This window comes from Periplaneta americana, chromosome 17 (genome assembly GCF_040183065.1).
Source record: "Periplaneta americana isolate PAMFEO1 chromosome 17, P.americana_PAMFEO1_priV1, whole genome shotgun sequence".
NCBI classification, from domain to species: domain Eukaryota; kingdom Metazoa; phylum Arthropoda; class Insecta; order Blattodea; family Blattidae; genus Periplaneta; species Periplaneta americana.
The window spans coordinates 20,583,135-20,609,215 of record NC_091133.1 but is presented as its reverse complement, the minus strand read 5'-3'; the positions used below and the strand labels follow the sequence as shown (position 1 = coordinate 20,609,215).

General features: G+C 34.5%; 1 protein-coding gene across 3 annotated transcripts in view; it reads left to right on the top strand.

Annotated features, from left to right (window-relative positions):
• Window positions 1-26,081, top strand: part of LOC138692600 (uncharacterized) — a 304,959-nt gene that overhangs the window by 938 nt on the left and 277,940 nt on the right. The gene's annotated exons all lie outside the window — the stretch shown is intronic.

The following is a 26,081-nucleotide window of genomic DNA, read 5'->3' as shown; positions in this document are numbered from 1 at the left end:
TGATCTATATTGAGCGCATTTTTTCTTGTTCCATTAATTTCTCATTCTATAAAATATAGAGAAAGTAATGTATATTACAAATTATCGATTTTGACAGTTCCGTGAAAATATTTCCACTATCTGTTATCAAAAAGGTGATTCTTGCTATGTCGTCTGCCTGTGTGAAATCTCACCTATATTGAACGCATTTTGTTCACGTTCCTTCAATTTCTTATTATAAAAACTATACAGACTGTATTAACCACTGAAATAAAATCCATTTTGAGAGTGCGCGTCTTCAGAATAATTTTACCAATATAAAGTTGTCCTTTCCACATCGTCTATGAGTTATTTTGTTAATGAACGATGTGTTTATATTTCTTTATTTTCTCATTATGTGAAGTAGAGAGAACGTATTGACGCTGCAAGAAAGAGTGTTAAATGGAAATAAATGTTTTCGGCACCTTAGACACAAGAAGTGAATTTTGCCTGCAAACCTCTCTCTCCGTCTGTTTATATCAAGAGCGTTATGTTGCTGAGACAGTACGAGTTCCTGTTTATTATTTATTTATTCTATGTACAAAGTACAATGAAATAATTGTACTGAAAAAAATATAAGCTGTATTTTTAGCATTTCACGGGGGAAAAAATGCTTTCAGCATATCACATCGAAAAATATATTTTACCATGTCCTCTGTGTACCTATCACTCTAACCAATTAAAGCTTGTCTTTTTACTTATTTTGTTCATATTGCGACACCTTTCCAATGAGTTCATTTAAAGCGTAAATATCTTACATATTTTCTTCCGATAAAGGTCACGAAATTAGGAAAAACAACAGCTTAAAAATATTTTGTCAGATACAGTGAATAAAATTTGTGTCCATATTTTTATAAATATTTTCATTTCGCAAATTTTGCTTACGTTATCGTTAAACAAAGAGTTATGGGGAAAGTATTGAAACTACAAACGTGGATTTCGAGGTTTCTACGGAATATATCCCATAGCCTATGTGTAGTATATGTATAGCAAGCAATGTCCGCTGATTATTGAATGGATTTTGTTCACATTCACTTAACAACTTAACAAAGAGACAGTCCATCCAAAATTAATTCACATAAAATGAGATTTTAATACCATGTTGGACCCGATAAGTTGTATGGGTAATCAAAGTTTTTTTCTAGTAGGCAGTCAAGACTTATACAATTAGATAATATAAGTCTTGACGCCCTACTAGAAGTAAACTTTGATTAAAATGAGATTTTTTTTTACTAAAAACTGATTCAGCTTTACTTGAGAAATATAATTTATAGCGACGATATACTATAAATAGGTTCTAATGATATTCTTATTGCTTACTTTTTTTGCAAATGGAGAAAATAGGAAAGCAGGAGAACACATTGATGATAAACTTAGAACTTAATACCAGTAGGTACTTGAAAATCATTAAAAAAAATTAAACAATTCGTAAAAATGTAAAATATTACAATTTCTACTTTTATCTTTAATCAACGATCAACTTAAGCCTACTTACTTGCAAATGGCTTTTAATGAACCCGGAGGTTCATTGCCGCCCTCACATAAGTCCGCCATTGGTCCCTACCCTCAGCAAGATTAATCCAGTCCCTATCATCATATTCCACCTCCCTCAAATCCATTTTTATATTATCTTCCCAACTACGTCTCGGCCTCCCCAAAGGTCTTTTTCCCTGCGGCCTTCCAACTAACACTCTATATGCATTTCTGGATTCGCTCATACGTGCAACATGCCCTGCCCATCTTAAACATCTGGATTTAATATTCCTAATTATGTCAGGTGATAAATACAATGCGTGCAGTTCTACGTTGTGCAACTTTCTCCATTCTCCTGTAACTTCATCCTTCTTAGCCCCAAATATTTTCGTAAGCACCTTATTCTCGAATATTCTTAACCTATGTTCCTCTCTCAAAGTGACAGTCCAAGTTTCACAACCATACAACGATCAAAAGTTTACAAAATTCTCTTAGGTTACAATAATTACATTCTATTAATACAATAGGTCTATTTGCTTTTATTTTATAATTATTATTGTTAAGTAAATTTTGGAGTTTGTCATTTTGCATTGGTTTTATTTTATTTTATTTATTTATTTTTTTTTTTTTTTTTGCTTTGTAAAATGAAAGTAATACAGAAAAGAAACGGACGCACCTTCGCTCAACTTCGATCGACTTTAAACTTATTTATGCATTGTTAGAATATTTAAAAACAAAATGGATGGGCATAATGAGAACATATTTCGTATATAATTTGTATTATTGTTATTGAGACAGAAGGTAAAGACACTTCGGCTGTTTGTTTCCAAAATTTAATTAATAAAATCAGTAATAAAAATTATTAAATTATACCTACATATTGCCTACCAGAGGGGTCTCACATATAAATTCGCTAAATTATATTCCCTCCGTTCCAAAATATGGTATAGTAACAAACAAAACATGGGCACACGAAATGTTTCGCGGTGTGGTATTCTGTTCAGTAGTGAAGGGACTATCAGACAGTGCAGTTGTGAATGTTTCTAATATAATATTTAAATAGTTCATTATGAACAGAAATCAAATGAGCACCTGCTGTAGGCTCCTGTTGTAGAAAACGTAACACCAACTCAGTCAATTTTGAATAGGACATCTAAGGCACAACAGTCGTACAAAAACGGGTTATAATTTATTGCACTTTTTATGTTAATTTGTCTCTCTCAAAACAATGTTTTCTCTTTTATTTATTTGACATCACACAGAATGAAATGTAACTAATTTTTTTGTTTTTCTAGTGTTAATTTATTAATCAAGTAAGTATCTAGAATATGTATTAAAGTTACATTATATTACTAAGAACTTTAACAAATGTATAGTCTACCATATTTTGGAACAGAATTAATGACATCTTCCTATACCATATTTTGGAACAGAAGGAGTATCTTAATTTTTGTGAAGCTCATAAAACTATGAACTTGTCGCTCGAATTATTTATATTACAGTTGTGCCCGGTATTAAAGCGTGAATATTAAAATTATACTTAAAGAATATCTCATTCAGTTTAATTCAGTTAGTTTGGAAACGCTTTAATTGGAGTGATTTGTGGAAAAAGGAGGATGTGCCTCATGTCGGAATAGCTTCCCATTTTCACTAACCTTTCAATTCTCAAATAGTTTCTTATCCTTCCTCTATCCTCTCCACAGTGTTTCGAAATTTGAAAAAGGATATGCCAAAATTAAACTTTTCAACCTTGATTCATAGCAAAATTGTGCAATATAACTAGTTTAATGATCGTCTGCAGTATAAATATATCATATGATTAGATTTCAGAACTCTTAAGAAATGTTCTTTAGTAAAATCCGTAAGCGTATCTTTTGTAATTACCTCACCTGTACGGTAAAAATAAAAATAATAAACTATTCATGTTTGTGATTTTCATTTACATTCTTATACATATTATAGAGAGAATAAAATTTGCTATAAGGAAATTGATATTAAGATTTTGCAGAGATACATGATGCCAGCATTCTTGAAACAGTGATTTCGGACATATCAATTCTTCAAAAATTATTAGGTGAATTTTGTTCAAATGCAATATCTACAGATCAATTTAGTCTAGTATGATGCACACGAAAAGCAACTTTTTACAAAAATTAATGTGTCTTTATTTGATATCAAAAATACGCAACGGCGATTTGATGCATGTTAAACGTAACGATCTTTTTATTTATTTTTTCAATAAATATTGACAAATGAAATTATAGCCTATACGTCGTTTCAGAGGTAAACTTTCTTCTTAGAGAAAAAATTATCTATAGAATTATCTTAACTTTTGGTTGTAATGTCGCGGTTAATTCCTATTGCACCGGAGCACAAAACATCACGCGACGGGCTACACAACCGACGGAAGAGTCGCTTTCTCATGAAGCTTTAACTATTTAGATTTTTAGACTCTAGAGTATCTAGACCATTTATGTGAATTTATACAGAACTAATTATATATATATATCTACTTAAATCTTCAGAATAAATTAATTCATAGGCCTATATCTGTTTTTTAAAAGATGAACGATGACTTTCGTCTGCAATCCCGAAATCCAAAGTGTCTCTTGTAATTTGTTTGCAGGGTAAGTGATTTCACTTATGAATGTATTTTTAATGACAGATAAACAAATAAACTATAGAAAGGAATACTATTTGCAAAATAATAAATTAACTGGATTGTTGAGCAGCGCGTAAAACGTACAGTATGCATAAAGATACAGATTACGTCATCTTCCTGACACTACTACTTAATGTACTTCGAGCTGCAAACATTTAAGGGGTTAGGTATAGCTTACAGCAGTAAAAGTTTTGGAAATATTCAACATTTTTTTTCTCCATTACTGTATCTTGTAGAGTAATGAACATTTGTAAACACTGCCCTTCTACTATATATTAAAATATTTTTACGATTAAAAAAAATTGTATATATATTTTTTCAAAATTCAAAATGGTGGCTGTTCACTGTGCAGTGATGAAGCGTTTCGCTCATAACTCAAAAACTATCCAACATTCTGTGATGAATTTTTTTGTGTGTATTTATGCATGTCATAACTACAATATGATGCAAAATCACTTCTATGCCTTTGATAGATCGTTTAATAAAAAATGAATTCGTTTTAAAAATGGCAAAATATCAGTATTTTCTTCTAATACAAAATAAAAAGAATATTATTTACTAAGGAATGTAGTTGAAAGAGCATGATATTGTAAACTTGAGTTTAAGCAATAAAATAAAAGAGATAGAACATGAAAAAGTTAACAAGTTTATGAGTTATGAGGGAAATGCTTCATCACTGCACAGTGTACTGCCACTGTTTCTAACTTTGAAAAAAATATAGATATAAATATTTTTTATTGTAAAAATATTATTTTCATATAGCAGAAGGACAGTGTTTTACACATGCAAATTCTCATTATTGTACAAGATGCAGTAATGGAGGAAATAAATGTTTAATATTTCCAAACATTTTCCTGCTATAATCTGTACCTAACCCCTTCAGTCGAAATAAACCCCAGATTTTTATATCATATTTTTTTTGTACGGAGGAGGAGCCCGAAGGCTAGCACAACCTCAAATACGTAGACTTATTGTGCCCTACTATTTCATTGAATGACTGTGAAGTCCAAACTGCCGCTTTCTCTGAAGGTATCGTGACTCATCTGTGTGGTGCCATCTGTCCACCTAGACTTGCAAACGCAGGTTCCTATGACGTCCCACTAACGTGCCCTTTTTATCTCCCCAGAGTGTACGACTGATGCCACCTATATGCCAGTCACAATACTACATCACGCCGCATGGTTTTGGGTAGATACAGTAATATTGAAATGTTAATAATTAGAGACAGTATTCTGTCCCTGGGCGTATGGAGATAACGTTAGTTGTTCATAGACTATATTGACGTGACGTTAGGTTTCGCGCGCGACACAGGTACATTAGGGAATATTTACGTATTGTTTTGATGGTTCAAAACCACTCGTAGACCGCGATCACAATGCATTCTAGTCTTAAAGAATGATACAATGACCTTCCCTACAATTAAAATTATTTATTTTATGTATGCTGGTAGAATTAAAGCCTTAGACCTTCTCTTCAACTCAACCAGTAAAAGAATACATAGCAAATATTATAAATAACAGCAATACAGAAAACAATATAATAATAATAATAATAATAATAATAATAATAATAATAATAATAATAATAATAATAATAATAATAATTGAAACAGTAGTAAGAGCCAAATTGTAGTAGTGTTTAGATACATAAGTATATATATTTCTAAGAGTTAAACAATTACAATTTAGTGATAGGTAAGATAATTTGGACCAAAGGAATGATTAACATAATGGGGAAAATTGATATATTAGAAATAAAAATCATATTCTACAAAAGTAATGTTTGAAGAAAGATCATATTCAATAATTTTTTTTTGGCAATCGGCTTTTGAAAGTAGTCAATATCTGACAGCCCATTTACACTATGTACACTACAATACATCATTTTTAGTATTTACGAATGTAGGCTTACATATATATATATATATATATATATATATATATATATATATATATATACTATGTACCAAAATAAGTAGGCTATAATATTATTAAATAAAATACCTTGCATTCCAATACATAACACTGTACATAAAAGTGTAAATAATGTGAGATTAATGCAGGCCTGCATTCTTTATGATAGTGTAAATAGTAAAAATAGTCTGTTCTACTGTACATAGTATAAATAATTTAAATTGTAAATATAGTGTAATTTTTAAAGTTGTCCATGTTTTGTTCTGCCCAACTTCACCAATAGGAATCGCGTGAACAGCCAGTCAAGTACAGTGCGATCAGTTTTGCTTTCCGCTGAAGTGTTTTGCCTATGGACGAGTTCGTTAGACGGTTAGCAGTTAGCCGGGTATCGGTGATTAGCGGGAGGTAAAACAAAAAAACAAAACAACCATACAACAATACACAAACAAATTTAAAAGGCTCATTACTTAGCAAATTATGAAATGAAGTGTTGAAACTGCCTGCCTTCATTCTCCACACATTTTTCGCATCTCTTTAGGAAATTATTCATCACATTTTCCAGAATCCACTCACAAAATGTGCGCTACGTACGGGGCCACCTGGCTGAAGAGCATGTGCCACAGTTATTTTATACGGCTTGAAGTGCAATAATTTAGTAGTTTTTTGCACAGACCTATATGAAAGTCCCACTTTTTGTGCAAGATGACGAAGAGATTTTCTAAGAGAATTTTGTAAACGATTAAAAATGTCATGTAACCTTTCTTCGGTGAGAACTGAACGCTGATTTTTTGGTTTCTTAGGTTGGACATAAAGATTATGGACTGTTTTATGATCTAGAGCGTCTACACCCGGGACTCTTTCTTGAATCCGTCTTCGAACTTCACGAATTGACTGAGTTAACACACATCAATCGTAAATAAAGACACGCTGTGCTGTTGTAAACTCACGAGGTATACTGTATACTTTATGTATACTGTCGAATTAAAAAACGAACAACACAACACACACCTGGGAACAGCTGCGCTACGACTGCGACATTCAGCAAGGTCAAGGCTGGTCCACAATAAATCGGGAACGAAAATGACGAGTACGAGAACAGAAATATTATTAAAATAAACGTATTTAAATTTAAATATTCACAATTAAATTTCACGTTACCGTTCACGAGTTCCGGCAAGCTTCTCGTTAATTATGAATGTCCACATTTAAATACATTTATTTTAACATTTCCGTTCTCGTTCTCGTTGTCGTTTACGTTCCCGATTTGTTGTGAACCACCCTTAAGCAAGCAGGCTTGCTACTCCCTCCAGTGCGCGCCAAACGAATGAGGGCTCACTCGTAGGAAAACCCCGCTCCACGGGGGAAAGCATAACTGATAACTCTGTATTTCACTTGCATATGCACGCGCGTAGTTTACTTAAGCAGTAATATTTAACCTTGCAGCCTCATGGGACAAAATACAGTCCCTAGTGATAATAATGAATGATCAAATTGAGAGAGTGACAGTGGAATGATGTTAAGAAACGGGAGAATCCACATAAAAATCCATATCAACCTTTGCTCTATCCAGAAAAAATACGACCCCATCATCACCAGAATTCGAACCAGGGTCTGCAGCCATGGTAAGCCAGCACTCTACCAACTGAGCTACCAAGGCTGTCTTATACCAGAATATATTTTAATGTGTGTAGATAATATGTCACTGGAATATATTTTCGAAATTTTGTAACTGTGAAAGTAAGGAGAAGTTTTGTCCATAAAGATTCACCATCTGAACTGGAAACGCGAATAGAGCAACGTAGTTGAAGTTGACATGTCAAACTCCTACTCTGCAGTGAGCTTGTTGAAACGTTTCCCTTTCTGTACATTGTTTATAGTCTTGTTGATGCTTCAAAAGTATGTAAAAGCACATTAGGTCTGTAATTGTACGAAGTTTCTGACAGTGAAGCGCATTAACAACGTACATTTTGCGAACTTTCTACTAGGTTACATCACTTTGTACAGCAAGTTTGCGGTGGAATTTTGCAAGCACGAATAGACGTGCATAAAAAAGCTTCGATAAGATTTTAAAATAATGTACAATTGAAGAAATAAACGACTTTACGTATCCGTTACCGATAAACATTTTTTTTTACATTTTTATGCATTATTATCAAGTTTTAGATTCTCAACTGACTTATGTACAGCGTACATTGTGTACATTACATCATTTTAAAGACTGGTTTTTAAATATATGTTTGCTTAAGACTGCGTAATGTGATTCTTTTTTAAATACGTTTTATAAAAATACATTCTTCAACATTTTTTTCTAAAAAAATATTCTGGGCATTGTTTTGAAGATTTTCACAGTTATAAGTCATTGCATTGCAAGCAAAATTATCCATGACTGAAATTAATGCAATAGAGAATAATCATATCTCAAAACTAAAATTTCATGTTCATTTTAAAATTTGATAGTATGTGCTTATTAATCTATTTCGTTTAATGACTAGGATAGCCTATGACTATTTTCTAGTTTCATAAGTGTAAACTTTGTTGAACTTTAATTGACAATTTAATTTTCCTGGTCGAATATTATCAGCTATGTTTGTACCTAACATATACATTGTGTACCGTAATAAAATTTTGATTTTAAATTGGAACTCTGCAAAATGCCACAATACAGTTCTAATTAGGTCTTCTCTTATGATTTGTAAATGTGAGTTCAAAATTTGGTGACATCGTGTAAAGTATCTATTGTAATTTGCGTACAATTAAATTTCTGAACCATTTCAGACGGCTGTTTTGACATCCATTCATTCATTCAGTGTTACGCCCAAGGACAGATCTTTCACTGCAAACCCAGCTTTCTCCAATCTTTCCTATTTTCTGCCTTCCTCTTTGTCTTCGCCTATGATCCATATATCTTAATGTCTCTATCATCTGATATCTCTTCTACCGTTCACCATTCCTTCCAGTGCATCCTTCAGTAGGCAGTTTCTTCTCAGCCAGTAACCCAAATAATTCTTTCCCCTTTTCCTGATCGGTTTCAGCAACATTCTTTCTTCACTCACTCTTTCCAATACAACTTCATTAATTATTCTCTAGTCTATCCATAATATACTTGGAAAATGTTATGGAAATATAGACCTATATACAAACAAGAATGAATACGTAGTTCCTGAGGAATTATAAATAAAAAATAAAGTCGGAGATTAATGTTGAAGAAGAGTACCGGTAATCGAGGGGCCAGAATTTGAAAATTAGGACATATTATGAAATGTTTTAATGAACTATAATGTTCTGACCACAATATTCTTGTGTGATGAAGGTTAGTAATTGTTTCTCAGCTATTAAAATAGTAGTATATATCTATATACATCGGATTTATAAAATAAAACCATCTGCTCTTCAATAAGGGTGACCACAAGGATCCAGAAAACAAATACATATATATTATAAAAGTTTACAATGAAACAATGAAAATACATATAATAAATTTCAAAAGAAAATTAAAGTGAAAGTGAAATCATATTACTTGAAACAGAGATTAAATAGCAAAATTTGAATTGAATCCTTTAGAATTTGTCAGCATTGTAAAATGAGAATTCCTTTGATTTTAAAAGGTTATAGGTGTATTTGGAGATGTTACCACGAACTCCAAAAACAAGTTCGTGTACTGACCAACGATTAGCCATGATGTTAAACTGTTTGCTAAAATAAGGAATGCAAGATTCATACACCAGTCTCTTTTCAACATCAGTAAGTTTTGGTTACTTGAAACCTGATAGTAGGGTCTAGTAATGTTCCTGTGTTGCATTTTTTTTCTATCGATGAAAACAATATCTGCTCGTCTTGTTGAATCATCTTCCGAGATACAATGTACTTCTTCATGGACTTCTAATCCTTGTTGTCTTAGGATATCAGCAAGCATTGTCCTCACACTAACATGACGATTGTTCCACAGTAACTCAGTCTTTCGGTAGAAACCTAACACATTTCTTAGTGTTTCAGTCTCGTCACAGCCTGGATTGCGATAACGGGTTGTGTTGAATGCTGTATCTGAGACTGACCATACTGCAGAAAGGTTGCAAGACATCTTCGCCGGATTAATATATTCAGATGATGACAGACCTATTTTATTGAATATCCAGGAATTTGTCTTGGGACATTCCGCATAAAACTGACTCCTTTACCCTTATGCGGCAGTTGACACCTTGAAGAAAAAGATCTTTTTCTTAGGATTTCTTTCAGTTGCTGTCCTTTCTTTAAGTTCGGAAATTCATTTTCAGAGAAATCAAGTTTAGTTAAAGCATGTTGTCTTTCTTTTTCAAGAATCTGACAAAATTTAAATAGATGTCATTTATATATAGACATGCTGAATGCTAGCTTCCCACTCATTATGGCAAAAAAAAAAAATTGATATGGTATAGTCTTCTACTAATCAAAGAAAACATTGTATCATTATTATGTAGATTAGGCTGGCGATGATTCACAATTTTCAAATGTGTTACGGCAAAACTGATTGAATATTTTATATTTTTAAGGTGATTTTTACTTTCCATTGTATTGGAGAATTTTATGGCAATGAGTTCCATCATCATTGCAGATAATTACAACAGATCGTCAACAGCTTCATTGTTACCATTTGCCTCTAAGGGTGGTGAAATAATAGACATAACACGCATTAAGACTTCTTTCATGACGTAAGATCACTGCTCAAGAGAGAATCCAGACCTTGTGTGTGTGTGAGAGAGAGAGAGAGAGAGAGAGAGAGAGAGAGAGAGAGAGAGAGAGAGAAGGCAGACGGAGAAATCTCTGTTTCTTTACAAGGAATCGAACACGTGTCCTCTGCATTTTTAGTTACAAACGTTACTGCTTGATGAAAAATGGCGGTTTGATGAACTAAAATATGTTTTATGGAATTTTTATTGCCTAGGCCTAGCTTATTTATGGACGTCTAACATTTCCCTGGGCACACACACGCTGCACTTCGAGAGTGCAAAGTTAGAATTATTTCTACGTTTATTCGTAGAAGTGAAGAAAAGGAAATTAACTGTGGATGCGATTTGTACGTAATTTGCTTCCATGCTCACACGCTGTTGAAGAGTATTTTGTGGCTGTTGCTTGAACAAAATTATGAAGCATCCACCGCCGGATCTCTCCTTCCGGCTGGCTGCACTAACGAATGGAGTTTGATGTAGTCCATAAAAAAGTAGAAATTCCTGGGAGCTGGATCGTCAGTTTCGCCACTTAACTTATTGCCTAGATTAATTTGCGAGACGTGGTATGTAAAATATTCAGCAACTGTGCTCTACAATGATGAACATCCAATGACGTTAACACCTTTGCAATGTGCGGCACCGATCCAGACACGACATATCTCCTGTAATGAGATTCCTCATTGCTTTCAGTTCGTCACTTTTGCGATTTCTGAACGTTTTCTCGATCACTTTTATGGATGCTCTAATGCAATTACCATTTACAACATGAACATTGTCATTCATGTACATATGTGTTTAAGTATTAATTTGTCTTCTTCAGCGACTCAATTTTTAGTATTTCCACCTACAAATCTAGCGGACCCGAGATCGACTTCCTGCAGGAAAGTGAAAATTAATTTTATTTCCCTCTCACAGCAGCCGCATCTTAGCTTGTGTTTGTTTTATACAGTCTTAATGGTAGCTTGAGACACGGAGAAGTTGTCCTTTGTGATCTAGAGGACGCCATGCTGGTCATTGGATCAGAGGTCCGCGGGTTCAATCGCGTCCGAAAACGACGGATTTCGTAAGACGATAAAATCCTTAGCATGGTTTCCTCGAAGAGGAAAGTAAAGTTGTGGGTCACGTGCCGCAGATTTACGTCAAGCCTTGTTTTTTCTGAACCGACGCATGCGACGTGCGAGGTGCGAGACCCTCCTCGCACAAATCCGGACTACACGAGAGATAGTAAGTGGTTTCTATAACTGCGAGATACGAGGTTTGCGCACCTTGCAGCTATAGAAACCACTCACTATCTCTCGTGTAGTCCGGATTTGTGCGAGGCCCGCCTCGCATATCGCACGTCGCATGCGTCGGTTCAGAAAAACCAAGGCTTTCACAGAACTCTGTCCCTAATATAGAGCGTGAGGTAAAATTTGTTGTCCATTGGTTGCCCACATTGAATTTCGATGCTGAATGACAATGGTGCATTAAAAAATTATGCGAACTATTCGTATTCGCGACCCGCTAAATACATTAACTTGTATTTCCCCAATTTGAAAATGTCTGATATTGATATGAACTGTATAGTTAGAACTATAGAATCTTCTACTCCATGTGCCTGACCGGAACGATCGTTGGTGATCTGATAGCTACCAGACTGTGCCTAATAGCGATCCGGTAACTATCCGACTATGCTACGGACAAGGATGCTAGGCACGGTAGTTTCCCGTATATTGTGATGATAATGATAATGGCGGCGAAATGAGCCCGAGAACCAAACGCTGAAAGGTACCGAGGGTTGAGGAAATCCCCGGAGAAAATCTCAACTTGGTAACATTCCAACGATCCCGAGCCAGCAAATTTAGCAGCCAAGCACATTTAATAGCGTGTAAATAATAATAATGATAATAATAATAATAATAATAATAATAATAATAATAATAATAATAATAATTTACTAATAATATTACTACTCCCTCACAAGGGAAGTAAAGGTTGGAGGCAAGCTTACTTACTCACTTACTTACTTACAAATGGCTTTTAAGGAACCCGGAGGTTCATTGCCGCCCACACATAAGCCCGCCATCGGTCCGTATCCTGAGCAAGATTAATCCAGTCTCTACAATCATATCCCACCTCCCTCAAATCCATTTTAATATTATCCTCCCATCTACGTCTCGGCCTCCTCAAAGGCCTTTTTCCCTCTGGCCTCCCAACTAACACTCTATATATACATTTCTTGATTCGCCCATACGTGCTACATGTCCTGCCATCTCAAACGTCTGGATTTATTAAATTGACAGCACTTAAAAAATCTGCTTATAAATAAGAAAGCTTCAGGTAAAATTTAGCTGCCATTTCTCGTCCATCTCAGAATTTGAAGGTCCACAATGGGCCAATATTAGTGACTGATATGTACGTACAGTGATATTTTCTACACTCCACTTGCAATGCAGCCACACTATATTGTTACTCTATATATCTCTACTGCTAATATTGTGTTCTTATTCTTATGATTGATATATGCTATTATGATTATACTTAATCAGAAAATCTTCTTGATTATCTTCTACTTGTATCAACGTTTTAAAATAGGAGTTTGTCAGTCTGTAGTTATTGGAGGTCAGAAGTCTCTTACTATTGAGACCTTCCAGGATTTTTATTTCCTTTATCTATCTCGCAAGTATCGGCATTATCGCACAATAATAATAATAATAATAATAATAATAATAATAAGAAGAAGAAGAAGAAGAAGAAGAAGAAGAAGAAGAAGAAGAAGAAGAAGAAGGAGAATTAGAACTTGGATTTCAATGACGTTATTTTTTTCTAACTACTGTTTCTATGTGTATGTCTTTTACGGATATTTTCAATTTTTTCACATAATTATAAATTTCGATACTTACCAACTTAGATGACATTCCAGTTTTAAATAACAGCACAATGTGATCATCGGTATTCACCATAAATTGTGTGTCATGCTCTTTTTTTATTTATGATAAATTCCCTGCCCTATCCAGAAATTGAATTGCAACATGATATACAAAGTCTTACATAGAAAAAAACGCTTGTACTGGTCTACAAGTCTGAATGATGGGAAGTGAAAGCTTACGGAGAGCCGTTTCAAGCACGTGTGCAACAGTCTGGGAAGAAGGCTCCTCAATGCAAAAGTTTCTACAAATGTTGAATATTTTTTTGTATCTTTCAGTTAAAATTGGAAGCTGTTTTTTTATTAAACCTTTCCTTTACAGCGTCTATCCATGTACGGTTTTTCAAGAGGGGTTTCGATCTGATGATGATTTTGACAGGTTCCCTTTTGAGTCTAATTCACATACAATACAATATTCCCAAAATTACACATGCATAAATTAAGCGTTTCTATGTTCGCTTCGACTGTATCTACATACCTAGCAGCCTCCAAGTGGCCTTAGCTATAAAGTAGCTCGGTGTTCGTTTGGACTAGCCAGGCATGACAGAATAAGCAGCCCTTCAGGTCTTTAAACAACACAGCCCAGATTATGGAACTTGTAGGCGTTTTCGAAAGGTCGGATATATTATAATATTTCAACATATGTTCGGAAACGCAAAATTCTTCTGCTGGGAAGAAAATAACTGTTCATAATGTAACCTGTGAGTATTGTTTTCAATTGGTGGTGACACTTCCAATTTATTATTGTGGTAGCAGAGAAAGCTGCAACTCCTGACGTGTCCAGCAAAGCACATGGAATGTACAGAACCAAACACGGTGTCGCGACTGAACAGCATTCTCCTTCTCTCACCCCGATGGCAGATGGTCATCTGGAATACGGGCGGGTGGACGGGCAGGCAGATAAGCGCGGAAGGAAAGTTAGGGAATATATTATCTCTGTAACAACGTGTGTCCACTTCGTGTGTGGCGCCATTAAGGCGAGTTCCAATTGGCTGACGTTACGGAGCTGTCAAAAGTTGTTTGTTTCCTTGCGACCACAATAGCTCTTTCATAAAAGAATTAAAAAAAAAATTATTCAGTAACTGAGACCACGTTTCATCATAGATCTTTACGCTTCTGCATTTTGAGAATAAGCTGTTATAGGCAATATGCAGCAAAAATTTCAGCTCATTATCTCCAGTTATCCTCCTTTTACTATCAGAGTAGAGATCATTTCTATGAAACAAATTTTTTGAATTAAAAGCTAAATTCCTTGAATTATGAATAATCTCTCAAGAAGCTATGTTTAATGTAATAATTGTAATGAATATGGACATATATTGCACATAAATCCAAACCATTAACATTCTGCTGCGTTGTAGGTACAGGAGGAAACGAAGTTTCATCGGAGACACCAATTCATTTCGTGCAAACAACCGCTCTGCTCCTATCGCTTCTTGGCAACATTATCTCACTCAAGTGCAGGATTTAAACTCCAAATTCACACTTTTATTAAATGCTAACGACAGATGAATTTTCCTATAATTACAACTTTCGAACTATTGGTGAATGTATAATATAAATTAGTTTATGTACCATCAAAGACAGGTATGAGACATAATTTTGCTCACAAATGTAATTAACTTCCGTATTTCCGTATTGCATATGTAGGCGAATGTATCGAACTACGGAACAGCAAAGCCAACGAGTCTGTGACCTGCTATCAGGGCAACTTGGATTCTCTTGTGTTATCGAACTCTTTGACGTGCTCTAAATAGGAAACGATGAAATATTAACTGCGTCCTCTAGTAAGTAGTTTTGTCTTACATAACTGAGTTATAAATGGAACGAATACTGCCCTGCTCATTTCAAGCAGAAGGGAATAAATATTGTGTATTATGCCAGTCATATCTATGAAAGCTCTAATTCATTCTTACTAGTAACAACATACTGAAGTGAACAAAAACATTTATTTTCATATCTTATAAGTACAATAAATGCGATTATTAACTTGTGTTATATAAGTTACTTATGAATAAAAGGACAGCGAAGATATCAGAGAGAAATTTCATGTTCTGAAATACTAGATAAATTGAAATAATATCAGACAGACTGAAAAGTCCTAGAATAGGATAATTCGAATCCTAGAAGAGCTTCTTGAATATAGATCTAGAAGGAACAAAGAACGCTGGCAGCTCTAGGAAATACATGAGAAGATTATTTCTTATGATGATGATGATGATGATGATGATGATGATGATGATGTTTAATGCAGGCGTTATGCCTCATAATTTAAAATGCAATATAGGTGACTGGTTCCTCTCTATTAAATACGAAATATCGCTATATAAACATAATAATCTAACATTTATTTTATTATTAGTAGATAGTTCAATATAAATCTATAGGCTATAGGATAACATATTTGAGATTTGTATCTCAACGAAGTGCACACTTCTGGTTAATAGACCATTATTTTCATGGTTTAAGAAAAAAGGAATAATGAAAGGAAGAGAGAGAAAAGAAAGGGAATGAATAAATACTGTACTCAACAAAGAAAGGATTAAAAACAGCGAAAGAAAGAAAACTGAGAAAGAATTTAAAAAGAAGATGGACAGGCGAACAGAGACAGACATATAGAGGCCGATGCGGACGTTTCTACTCATAGACAGACGGGAAAAATAAGAGAGAAAAACAGATAAAAAAGAAAAAACAAAAAAGAGAAGAAAGGAACAACGTACGAAAGAATATACCAAAGAAATTAGCAAAGTTAGAAAAGAAATAAGAAATAAAGAACAAAAGGAAAGAAAAGGAAAAATGAGGGATTGAGAACGTAAAAGAGAACAAAATTCCGAATGACTCGTACGAAAATATCGCGACATTCATGTCGATTTCTGCACCGCCTACAACATAATATTGAATACATTTATGACATGAAAGAAACCTTTTATCCTATTCTACTTTGTGTATTTTGTAACGATGCTGACATTTAATTAAAGAACAATTATATATATATATATATATATATATATATATATATATATATATAAGGGCGACCCTGATGAAGGTATGACATTTACGAAACATTAGTAACATATACATAGAAAGTGTACATTTGCAAGAACGCTTATAAATTAAATACGTCCGTATTCATTTTCTTCCTGGAATTAAAAATAGTAATAATTTATCATAACAATTTTCAAAGAGAACATAACTTATAGCAGAACACATAATTCTCTATTGACAGAAACATGGGAGGCCTCACTACTTAAGTGAAATGTAGTCGGATATTCACAAGTTGAATCAAAATCTAAACATCGTCATTGCAAAATTCTACATAAAGTAGGAAACGTGTTCGTTGTTTACATAAGAACTGAAGCTTGTGTGGTGTTTTATCTGCTGTTTAAAAACTATGTAGGCCTACTGTCCGAAGACAGGTCTGAACCCCACAAGTGATACCAACATGGCACCACTTATGAGGCAACCAGGCCAGGAGATAATGGGATAACGTGACCAGTTCCTTTCCCCCTCCATTGCATACATCGCCGATTAACTACATATTCCACCAATCAGACTTCAGATGTATACAAACAATTGTTCTTCCTCTGACATGTCATATCATCAAGTGAGATGTATTGCCTAATAATAATAGATGTACAGTTACCCTTAAAAAGAATGAGACGATTCTTGGTTATCGAAAGTTAAAGTTCTACAGCGCGGTTCACTCGATATCGACGTATAACGACAAGTACCATGACAAATAGAACAAGAATTGTTACAAGGACCACAACAAGGACGAGGATAGAATAACGATCACGAAGAAGACAGCCATTTAAGACCACGATTTCACAACATAGCTCGGGTAACAAAATATCATTGCTTCTCTATGCCGAATGGCAAATGCCTGCTATCGGATCTACATTCTGCACTGCTGCTGTCACTGTCTTGTCTCGGTAGCTCATATAGTAGCGTGTCGGTTCCACCGTATAACCGAAACGTTTCGCGTTCGATCCCAGGTAAAACTTTTTTTTTTATTGAGGTGTAATTAATTTCTTCTGAGTTCCTCGACTGTATAATTTGTCGAAAAATATGGAACAATTTATGCCCAATTTTGGGTCTACAGGTGGGCTGAACCTCGTCAAAAAATAAATAAATCTTACTTGGAAGTTAAAAGTATTCTTCCTGAAACAAAAACCATAAAAAACAAAAAGAGACCTGTTAACTCAAAATCTTGTCCACACACCATTATACATTTCTCCAATCGAAATCCACTCGATTGGTAGCGAAGGCAAGACGGTTGACAGCTTGTGCTTCCTCCAATATTTCCATTTGCGCTCCTAATACCGCGGTTCCTCAACCTGCTGATCACAGTCTGTGAAGAATCGGGAAAGTTAGATGCTGCTCTTATTTCGTTAGCAGTCCGAAAGGGGTCCAGTCGAACTGTCTCGAATAAGAGAGCATCCTCTTCCAATGAAGAAATCCGGGGACGCCCAGGAATAGGGCGATTTTCGACCTCCCCTGAATTTTGGTAACGATGAACCCCCTTGCGGCTGTACTTCCAGGAACACCGACCAAACGGCCAGCAGATCTAGCCCCATATCCAGCCTCAACTAGAGCTATAACTCGCTGTCTCATGTCACGTCGGTTCGCCATTACGATTAGAAATGAGGGATGACGATAATACTTTAGTGTAGACAATGACTATTTAACGTGATATAGAATTATTGAAATAAGGGGCATGTTGCACAGTAAGAGTTAATAAATCAATCCTAAATTAAATATTTAAATAACAGGATATAACAGGAAGTCCAATTATTGTTGCGAAACTAATCAAATTAAATCTAATTAAATTAAGTAAACAAATCCCAAGTTGTGACACCACATTGCTACAGCTAAATTCTAGGTTATTAACATAAGCACTGAATAGGCCCGTGCTTATGCGTTGGACGACAAAACGAAACATCAAAAGTTCGAATCTTGCCGAGGAATGTAACGTCTTGCTTTTTATAATGTAAATCAGACTTCTAACTACAATCATTCATATTTCTTACAGTATTTATTAATATTTATAGCCAACATTGAATTCTTCAGAAATCTCATATGGAATTTGTGATCTGTAGTGACATAAACATAGATTATATCTCGGAACTTTTCCGTAAAAGTAAATTAAATTCACTCCTTGAAACTAGAAACCTTAGTCGTAGAGTCATTTTCCTACCAGCATACAAGCTGAAGTAGCACAGCCATTGATAAAAGTTTTGTACACAGAATTAGACTGAATTCCTATTCGACAGAACCTATAAGCAATGGCTTGTCTGAACATGATAAACAAATCCTAAGTGCTTCCAATGTCACTGAACAATTTCAAAATATTAATTTAAAAACTTAAAAAGGGTCGTAAATACTGTATCTAGTGACTATTTACATTTATGTCAAAAAAATGAATATTGGAAAAATGTATATGATACTGGTACTACTGATATTAACAGTAAATGTATTGTATTTTTCACTTAATTTCAGAATCACTTCAGTGGATCTTCTCCACTCAATCTTGTGAAAAAATTCAAAGGTAAAAAAATATAAATAACGCAGGGACTTACAATCTCATGTATTAAAAAGAAGAATCTATATGTAATGAGTTGCAATGTAATGATCCTCGTGTTCTTAAATACTACAAGCACAGTGTAATTTATCAAAAATTATGAAAGAGGGAAATAGAATATATTTGAATAGAAAAACACGATATTCAGATAATGCAATTAAAGCTATTCGGAATATTATTAAAGTTAAACTTGTAGATATCCTAAGAAAGAAAATTTTTTTTCATTAAAACCAGTGATTATACAGTAGAGGATCCCAAATCTATTGCAAATTCTTTTAATGTCTTATAGTATATAGTACAGAAATATTATTGATAAATTAAACCTTCAAGATTTTGCAAAAGATACTGCAATTTGTTACTTAACAGATGCATTTAATAATTAGTATTAATATATGTAATTAGACAATAACTGCAACAGTGCTTTTTCATTCAATCATAACATGAATAAAATTGAATGCACATTAAATTAAACACTATTGCAAACACGTAGATAAAGTAGTTAAAATGAACTGAAGGAGTGAGAATGAAATAATCCAAAGCCACACTTTTAACAAAAATTGTTTTGTGCGAGTGCATTTCTTACACACATGGGAAAGCTACTAATAAAATATTGTAGTAACTACTCAACAAATGACATAGCCTAAGGACTCTAAACCTTTGTAAAAGTTTGTCTGTGTGGCTTAGGAATATTTTTTAATTTCATTTTAATTGTTAGTTTTTTAATATATATGCATTTACATTGTATGTGTGTATGTATAAATGCATTCATTAGATTTACGTTTATAATATAACTTGTAATTTTGTATTGTCTGTGATCATTAACACTTAATCTGAGGACTTTGTAAAACTCTATTTCAACGTTATTTAGCTATTTCAAAGTTATTTAGACAAAAAAATCGTTGTGTAGACTAGGAATCGAACTCGCACTCTTCTACACGACATACAGAAGTCTTACTGTCTGAGCTATTGAAACGACACGACAGCTTTCCTTTCTGTGCGGAGTGTCGATCTAGTCATGAACGTCCATTGTCGATTTAACTACACGATTTATGTATATATTTATCTTTCATTTACGTAATATTATCATATTTTTTGCAGTTTTTGAAGTGAATTTCGGAACGATGCTAGTAACAAACCAAATAGCCTGAATTTAAGTAACTCAATATTCGTTATCTTGTGTATCAGTATTCTGGTCTCTGATCATGCGCAGTGTCTTACATGTGAGACTTAGGAATATTCAATCGTCTCATCTTTTTCTACGGAAACTGTACATATAAGCCAGAACCTCAATCAGAAGTAATATGGTGGTTAAGTGTAAGTAATTTAGAGAAATAATCTGTTTCGTACTCCATGGTAGCCTACTGCTAAAACAATTAGAACTCTCCTTTCATGAAGTTATGCAAGTGACATCACTACCATTAAGTTATTATGTTTTCTACAATATCCATTGGAGTCTAGAAGCTCTTATTTTTCTGAAATATTATTTTGAAAACTTGATGAAATACTGTATATGTAGAAGTAAGAATTCCACTGAAGACAATACCTGTAACTTCTACTTCACTTCCTACGTAAAGTTGCGTTCATGGAACTCTTGCCTAACATTGAACTTGGTAGTTTCTTATCTGTGAAGGTAGTGTATGATATGGGCAATATTTCACATCTTTATCATAGTTACCTGCCGATTTTTCAGAGATGTCTGTCCTCGTACGTCAGTTGAAGGAAATTAATTATGATTCTTGTCCTACATTGTGAATTCAAAGGATAAGGTTTGCAGCTTAACATGGTTGCCTAATTCAAATCCTGCTTGTGGCAATATGTCCCCTGACAATGTACTTTTCATAATTTAAAGGTGATGACAGTATAAAAAAGAGTTTAAAGCAAATATAATGTATCAAACATGTATTATTATACGTATTATTATATCGTATGCTCGTAGATTTCATTGTATTTCATAATATTCATATAATTTCGTACAGTAACATATCCACTACATATTACCTAATACTCAATTACTCATACAATTCAGTACAAACATATTATTCGAACTAATAGTACGTAACATACAAATAACTGCCTACCACCGACAAAACAACATAACCCCACCACAGACGAAGAAAACACTGAAATTAGAAGCAAGAGTCCACACCTGTGGAGTAACGGTCAGCGCGTCTGGCTGCGAAACCAGGTGGCCCGGGTTCGAATCCCGGTCGGGGCAAGTTACCTGGTTGAGGTTTTTCCGGCGTTTTCCCTCAACCCAATAAGAGCAAATGCTGGGTAACATTCGGTGCTGGACCCCGGACTCATTTCACCGGCATTATCACCTTCATATCATTCAGACGCTAAATAACCTAGTTGTTGATACAGCGTCGTAAAATAACCCAATAAAAAAATAGAAGCAAGACGAACTGATGCAGCAGTAGTTCACGAGACGCTGACGAAGAGACACAAATTAGTGTTGAAACTTTACTGTCCGTTGTACAAAGTATATTACCATTTTTTTATTTTAACACTTTTAAAGTTTCATATTTTAATAACTAGTGTTCAAGTGAACATTAAAAGGAATGATAATTTAATGTTCGAGAGTATTAAAAACATACCGAAAATACTATGTCTCATCTCGTATATAATAGGACATACGTATTCGTGCGTGCATGCACGTATGTATGTATGTATGTATGTATGTATGTATGTATGTATGTATGTATGTATGTATGTATGTATGTATGTATGTATGTATGTATGTATGTATGTATGTATGTATGTATGTATGTATAGTAGTCTCGACCATAACTTCTCTAGTCGGCGAGCTTTGATATTACTAAAAATAAAGCCACTTCATGATTGCTTTTACAAGATGAAGGCCAATTATCCTTCCCAAATCAAGGCCCTCCAGTTAACAGATTAAAATGTTCATAATTTTTTTTTCTAATTAGAACACTATGGATACATACATTCAGGATCCATGAACATTTTAATTTTTGAAGTCTGTTATGGCTTTTTTTAGATTTATCAACACTTTGTTATTTTGGACGTGTTCCCTTTTGCAGATCGACAGCAGAATTCTGATAAAAGGTTTTTCACACCAAATAAAAAACAAATAATTTGAGCTTCTAAAATAAATTCCAACTATGTAGTTGATATAACTACCGTCCACAACATGTTTTCGCTTCTTGAGAAGATGGTTGATGAAATTTATACTGTGACTCCAGCATCAACATAAGAATCTACCTCTACTACGCCTACTCCCAAAATCAGAGTACCACCAATATTTTTCCACGAAGTCAATAACTACCAGTTGGTAATATGCGGCATAGATTCCATTGTTTCCAATGAATATTCCACACAACAACAGTACAAAGTCCTAAAAAATTAACACTGCTACTGCTACTGACATTCGTTTGGTTACAAAATTCTTAGAAGAATGACAGCTCCCTTATTCTCGTAATCCAGATACTAAGAGACTAAAAGTCATTCTATGCAATGATCCTCATTTTCTAACAGATCAGGATGTCACCTTGGAGCTTAAATCTCTCAACCTGCCTGTTATTAAAGTTACCAGGCTTTTCTATAGAGACAGACAACCTATGCCGCTCTGCGCAGTGGAATTGGACAACAATGAACAGGGTAACAAGATTTTTTATATAAAACAAATTCAACATGCTGTCATTAGAGTAGAATATCGCCGAAGACGTCGAAATATTCCTCATTGTAGGCCCTACAAGATGTCAGCGTTATGGTCACACTAAAAACTTCTACCATTTCACACCACGCTGTGTGAAGTGTCCTCAAAATCACCACTTTTCTGAAAGCACTAAACTTAGAGAAGCCATGTGTAAACTGTGGGGGAGCATTCTCAGCAAATTTTAAGGGTTGTAGTTATTATCTTGGCTTAAAGAATAAGTCTGATTCAAATCCTCCACTGTCAAACCTCTCACCATCGCCGCCAACCTTAAATTTGCGAAACTTTCCTAAACTTACAGCAAATTCTCCTTCTTCCTCGCCATCTACACATTCCTGCCCATTAAAACCAATGTCACCAATACTTCAATTCAAGATACTTCTCCTGCTACAGATATTATTGGAAACTTAATTCAATGAGTGATAACTTCTTTGAAACTATACCTATCAGTGATTAAAACTTTTCTCCTCCAACCTGTCACAAGCCTTCTCAATAATGAACATTAAGACCAATAAAACATTCTCTGAACTGATTATTTTAAACTGGAACGTAAATGGAATCAAAGCTAAGCGAAGAGCCTTCTTAGAATTTCTCTCTCGACACAACGTAGCTGTAGCGTGTGTTACTGAGACTCATCTAATTCACCCAGAGAAGTTTACAGTTCTTGGTTACAATATTTATAGAACTGATCGTGTTGCTCCCGAAGCTTTTGGTGGTGTAGCAGTTATAATTAGGAAAGATATAAAGTATTACTCAATACTTCTGGCAGAAATGAACTGTTTTGAAGTCTACGCTATTAAGATATCTTGACATAATCTTCCACAATTTACTATAATTTCAGGATATAAACCACCAAAAGTACCCTTGAATTCTCAAGATGTTGTTAATCTTTTTTCCGATACTACAACAATACTTTTAAGAGATTTAAATAGTAAACATCAAGTGTGGAGATGTTGTGTAACCATACATAACATACTAACTATCGCAGAGGAAAACGTACTATATCATAACATATTACTCGATGTATTGGACATAACTCTGCACAAATATATTCAGAACACTCTAACATACGTTGGATTCCGATCATTGTCCTGTTCTGATTTCATTTGACGATAAATCTAAGCTTCGTCCTTCTACCAATCGACTTATCGAAGGTACTAGAAACTGTAACTACTTTCAACTAAAACTAGATGATGTTTTGCAGCCCACCAATAACTTGAAAACAATCACCGATTCTAATGCAGCAGTGCGTACTTTCACTGGTGCTATTACTTCATCCATTCGAGCAGCAACGATTCTGTCAAGTCGAGTACATCAAAATCTTGTCACGAAACTCTTCCCTAAAAATAAAACGGCTTATAAAGGAAAAACATCAAATCTGTCGATTGTGGCAAAAAAAAAAAATAGAGATCCATGGCAGCATCACCGTCTAAATCAACTAACCAGAGAACTAAAAAAATGCTTGGACGAACACCCATTCATAGCATATCTTATCAACACCATCCATCCAGTTTATCTCCAGAAGACAGAGACAAAGAGTGTATCAAAAGAGCCATGTATATCCCACTTTTACAACAAGACGGTTGTCAATATGCAAGTGACAATGAAAATTGTGTAATGTTCGCAGACACCTTTCAAGCCTCTTTCATACCAAACCCAATCAAGAATCAAGAACTCAACGATGATGTAGAACATTTTCCGAGTAATTACCCTTCAGCACCATTGCCCGTAAACTTCACCTCGCCAAATAAAGCCACTCAATAATTCAGAAACTTCCAACAAAAAAATTTCCTGGATAGGATCTCATTCTAAACTTTTTATTGAAGTATATGACACGTAGAGCCGTAGCAAACTTAGCTTCATTATTCAATGCTCTACTTCGTCAGGAATATTTCCCTGATAGTTGGAAACATACAGTTATTATTGTAATTCACAAACCTGGAAAAACCTGTTTCAAATCCAACAACTTACCGTCCCATAAGTCTTTTGTCAACTATATCCAAAGTCTTTGAAAAGGTTCTACTGAAACGTTTGGATAAGTTTCTACTTCAAGATTTCAGTTTGGCTTTCTTCGGAATCATTCTACCAATCATCAAGTGCTTCGTATCACTGAACAAATTACACAGGGCTTTTTGAAAAGAAAAAACACACTGTAGTCGCACTGCTTGACTTCACTCAAGCATTTCATCGAGTTTAGCATAAAAGTCTTCGATACAGATTATACAGTCCGGCGTTCCAGACTACCTATGCAACATAATCACTAGATTCTTGTCAAATCGCACATTCTCAGTCATAGTGGGTTGTACCCATTCCTCTGTTAGACCTATTAGTGCTGGAGTTCCTCGAGGCTCTATTTTAGGTCCGATATTATTCAACGTTTATACTTCGGACTGCAACAGCAACTGTACAAATTTCCATGTATGCAGACTATACAGCTATTTATGCAACCTATCGCAACATTAACATGGCCTCAAATACCTTCAGGAAGCCTCAAACATCATATGCCCTTGGCTTGAAAATTGGCACATCGCATTGAACTACAACAAATGCGAAGCAATGATATTTACTTTGTGTTGTCCTGCTAAGCCTTCATGCATAAATCTTATAACCAGCATTTCACCGTGGAAACCAAAGGATGAAGCTGTGAAATACTTTGGAGTGCACTTAGATCGCGGTTTATCATGAAAACATCATATCAACAACAAACTTAAATTGGCATACTAAAGACTCAGCAAATTACATCCACTTCTCAACAAGAAATCATCTCTAAAGCTACAAAATTTCATGCTACTTTACACATCTCTATTACGTCCACTGTCCTGTTTGGGAAGGAGCTACAATACTCATCCAGTGATTTCAAAATAAAGTCCTGCGAACTTCACTCAATTCTCCTTGGTTTGTCAGTAACAGCCAACTATACAGAGAAACTGGTACTGACACAATCAAACAGTTTATTACATTCACAAACTAAGAAGTTCTATAACAACCTAGAAAATGTTCCAGGCGCCGTCCACTACTCTCGGAAGAAAGTCCATATTTCCCACCATAATCAAGAGTAGACTTCCAATGGACCTCATATTATAATCAAAATTTATCATAACACCAACCTATGTATATCACGTACTAACAATTTTAGGTTCACTGAGG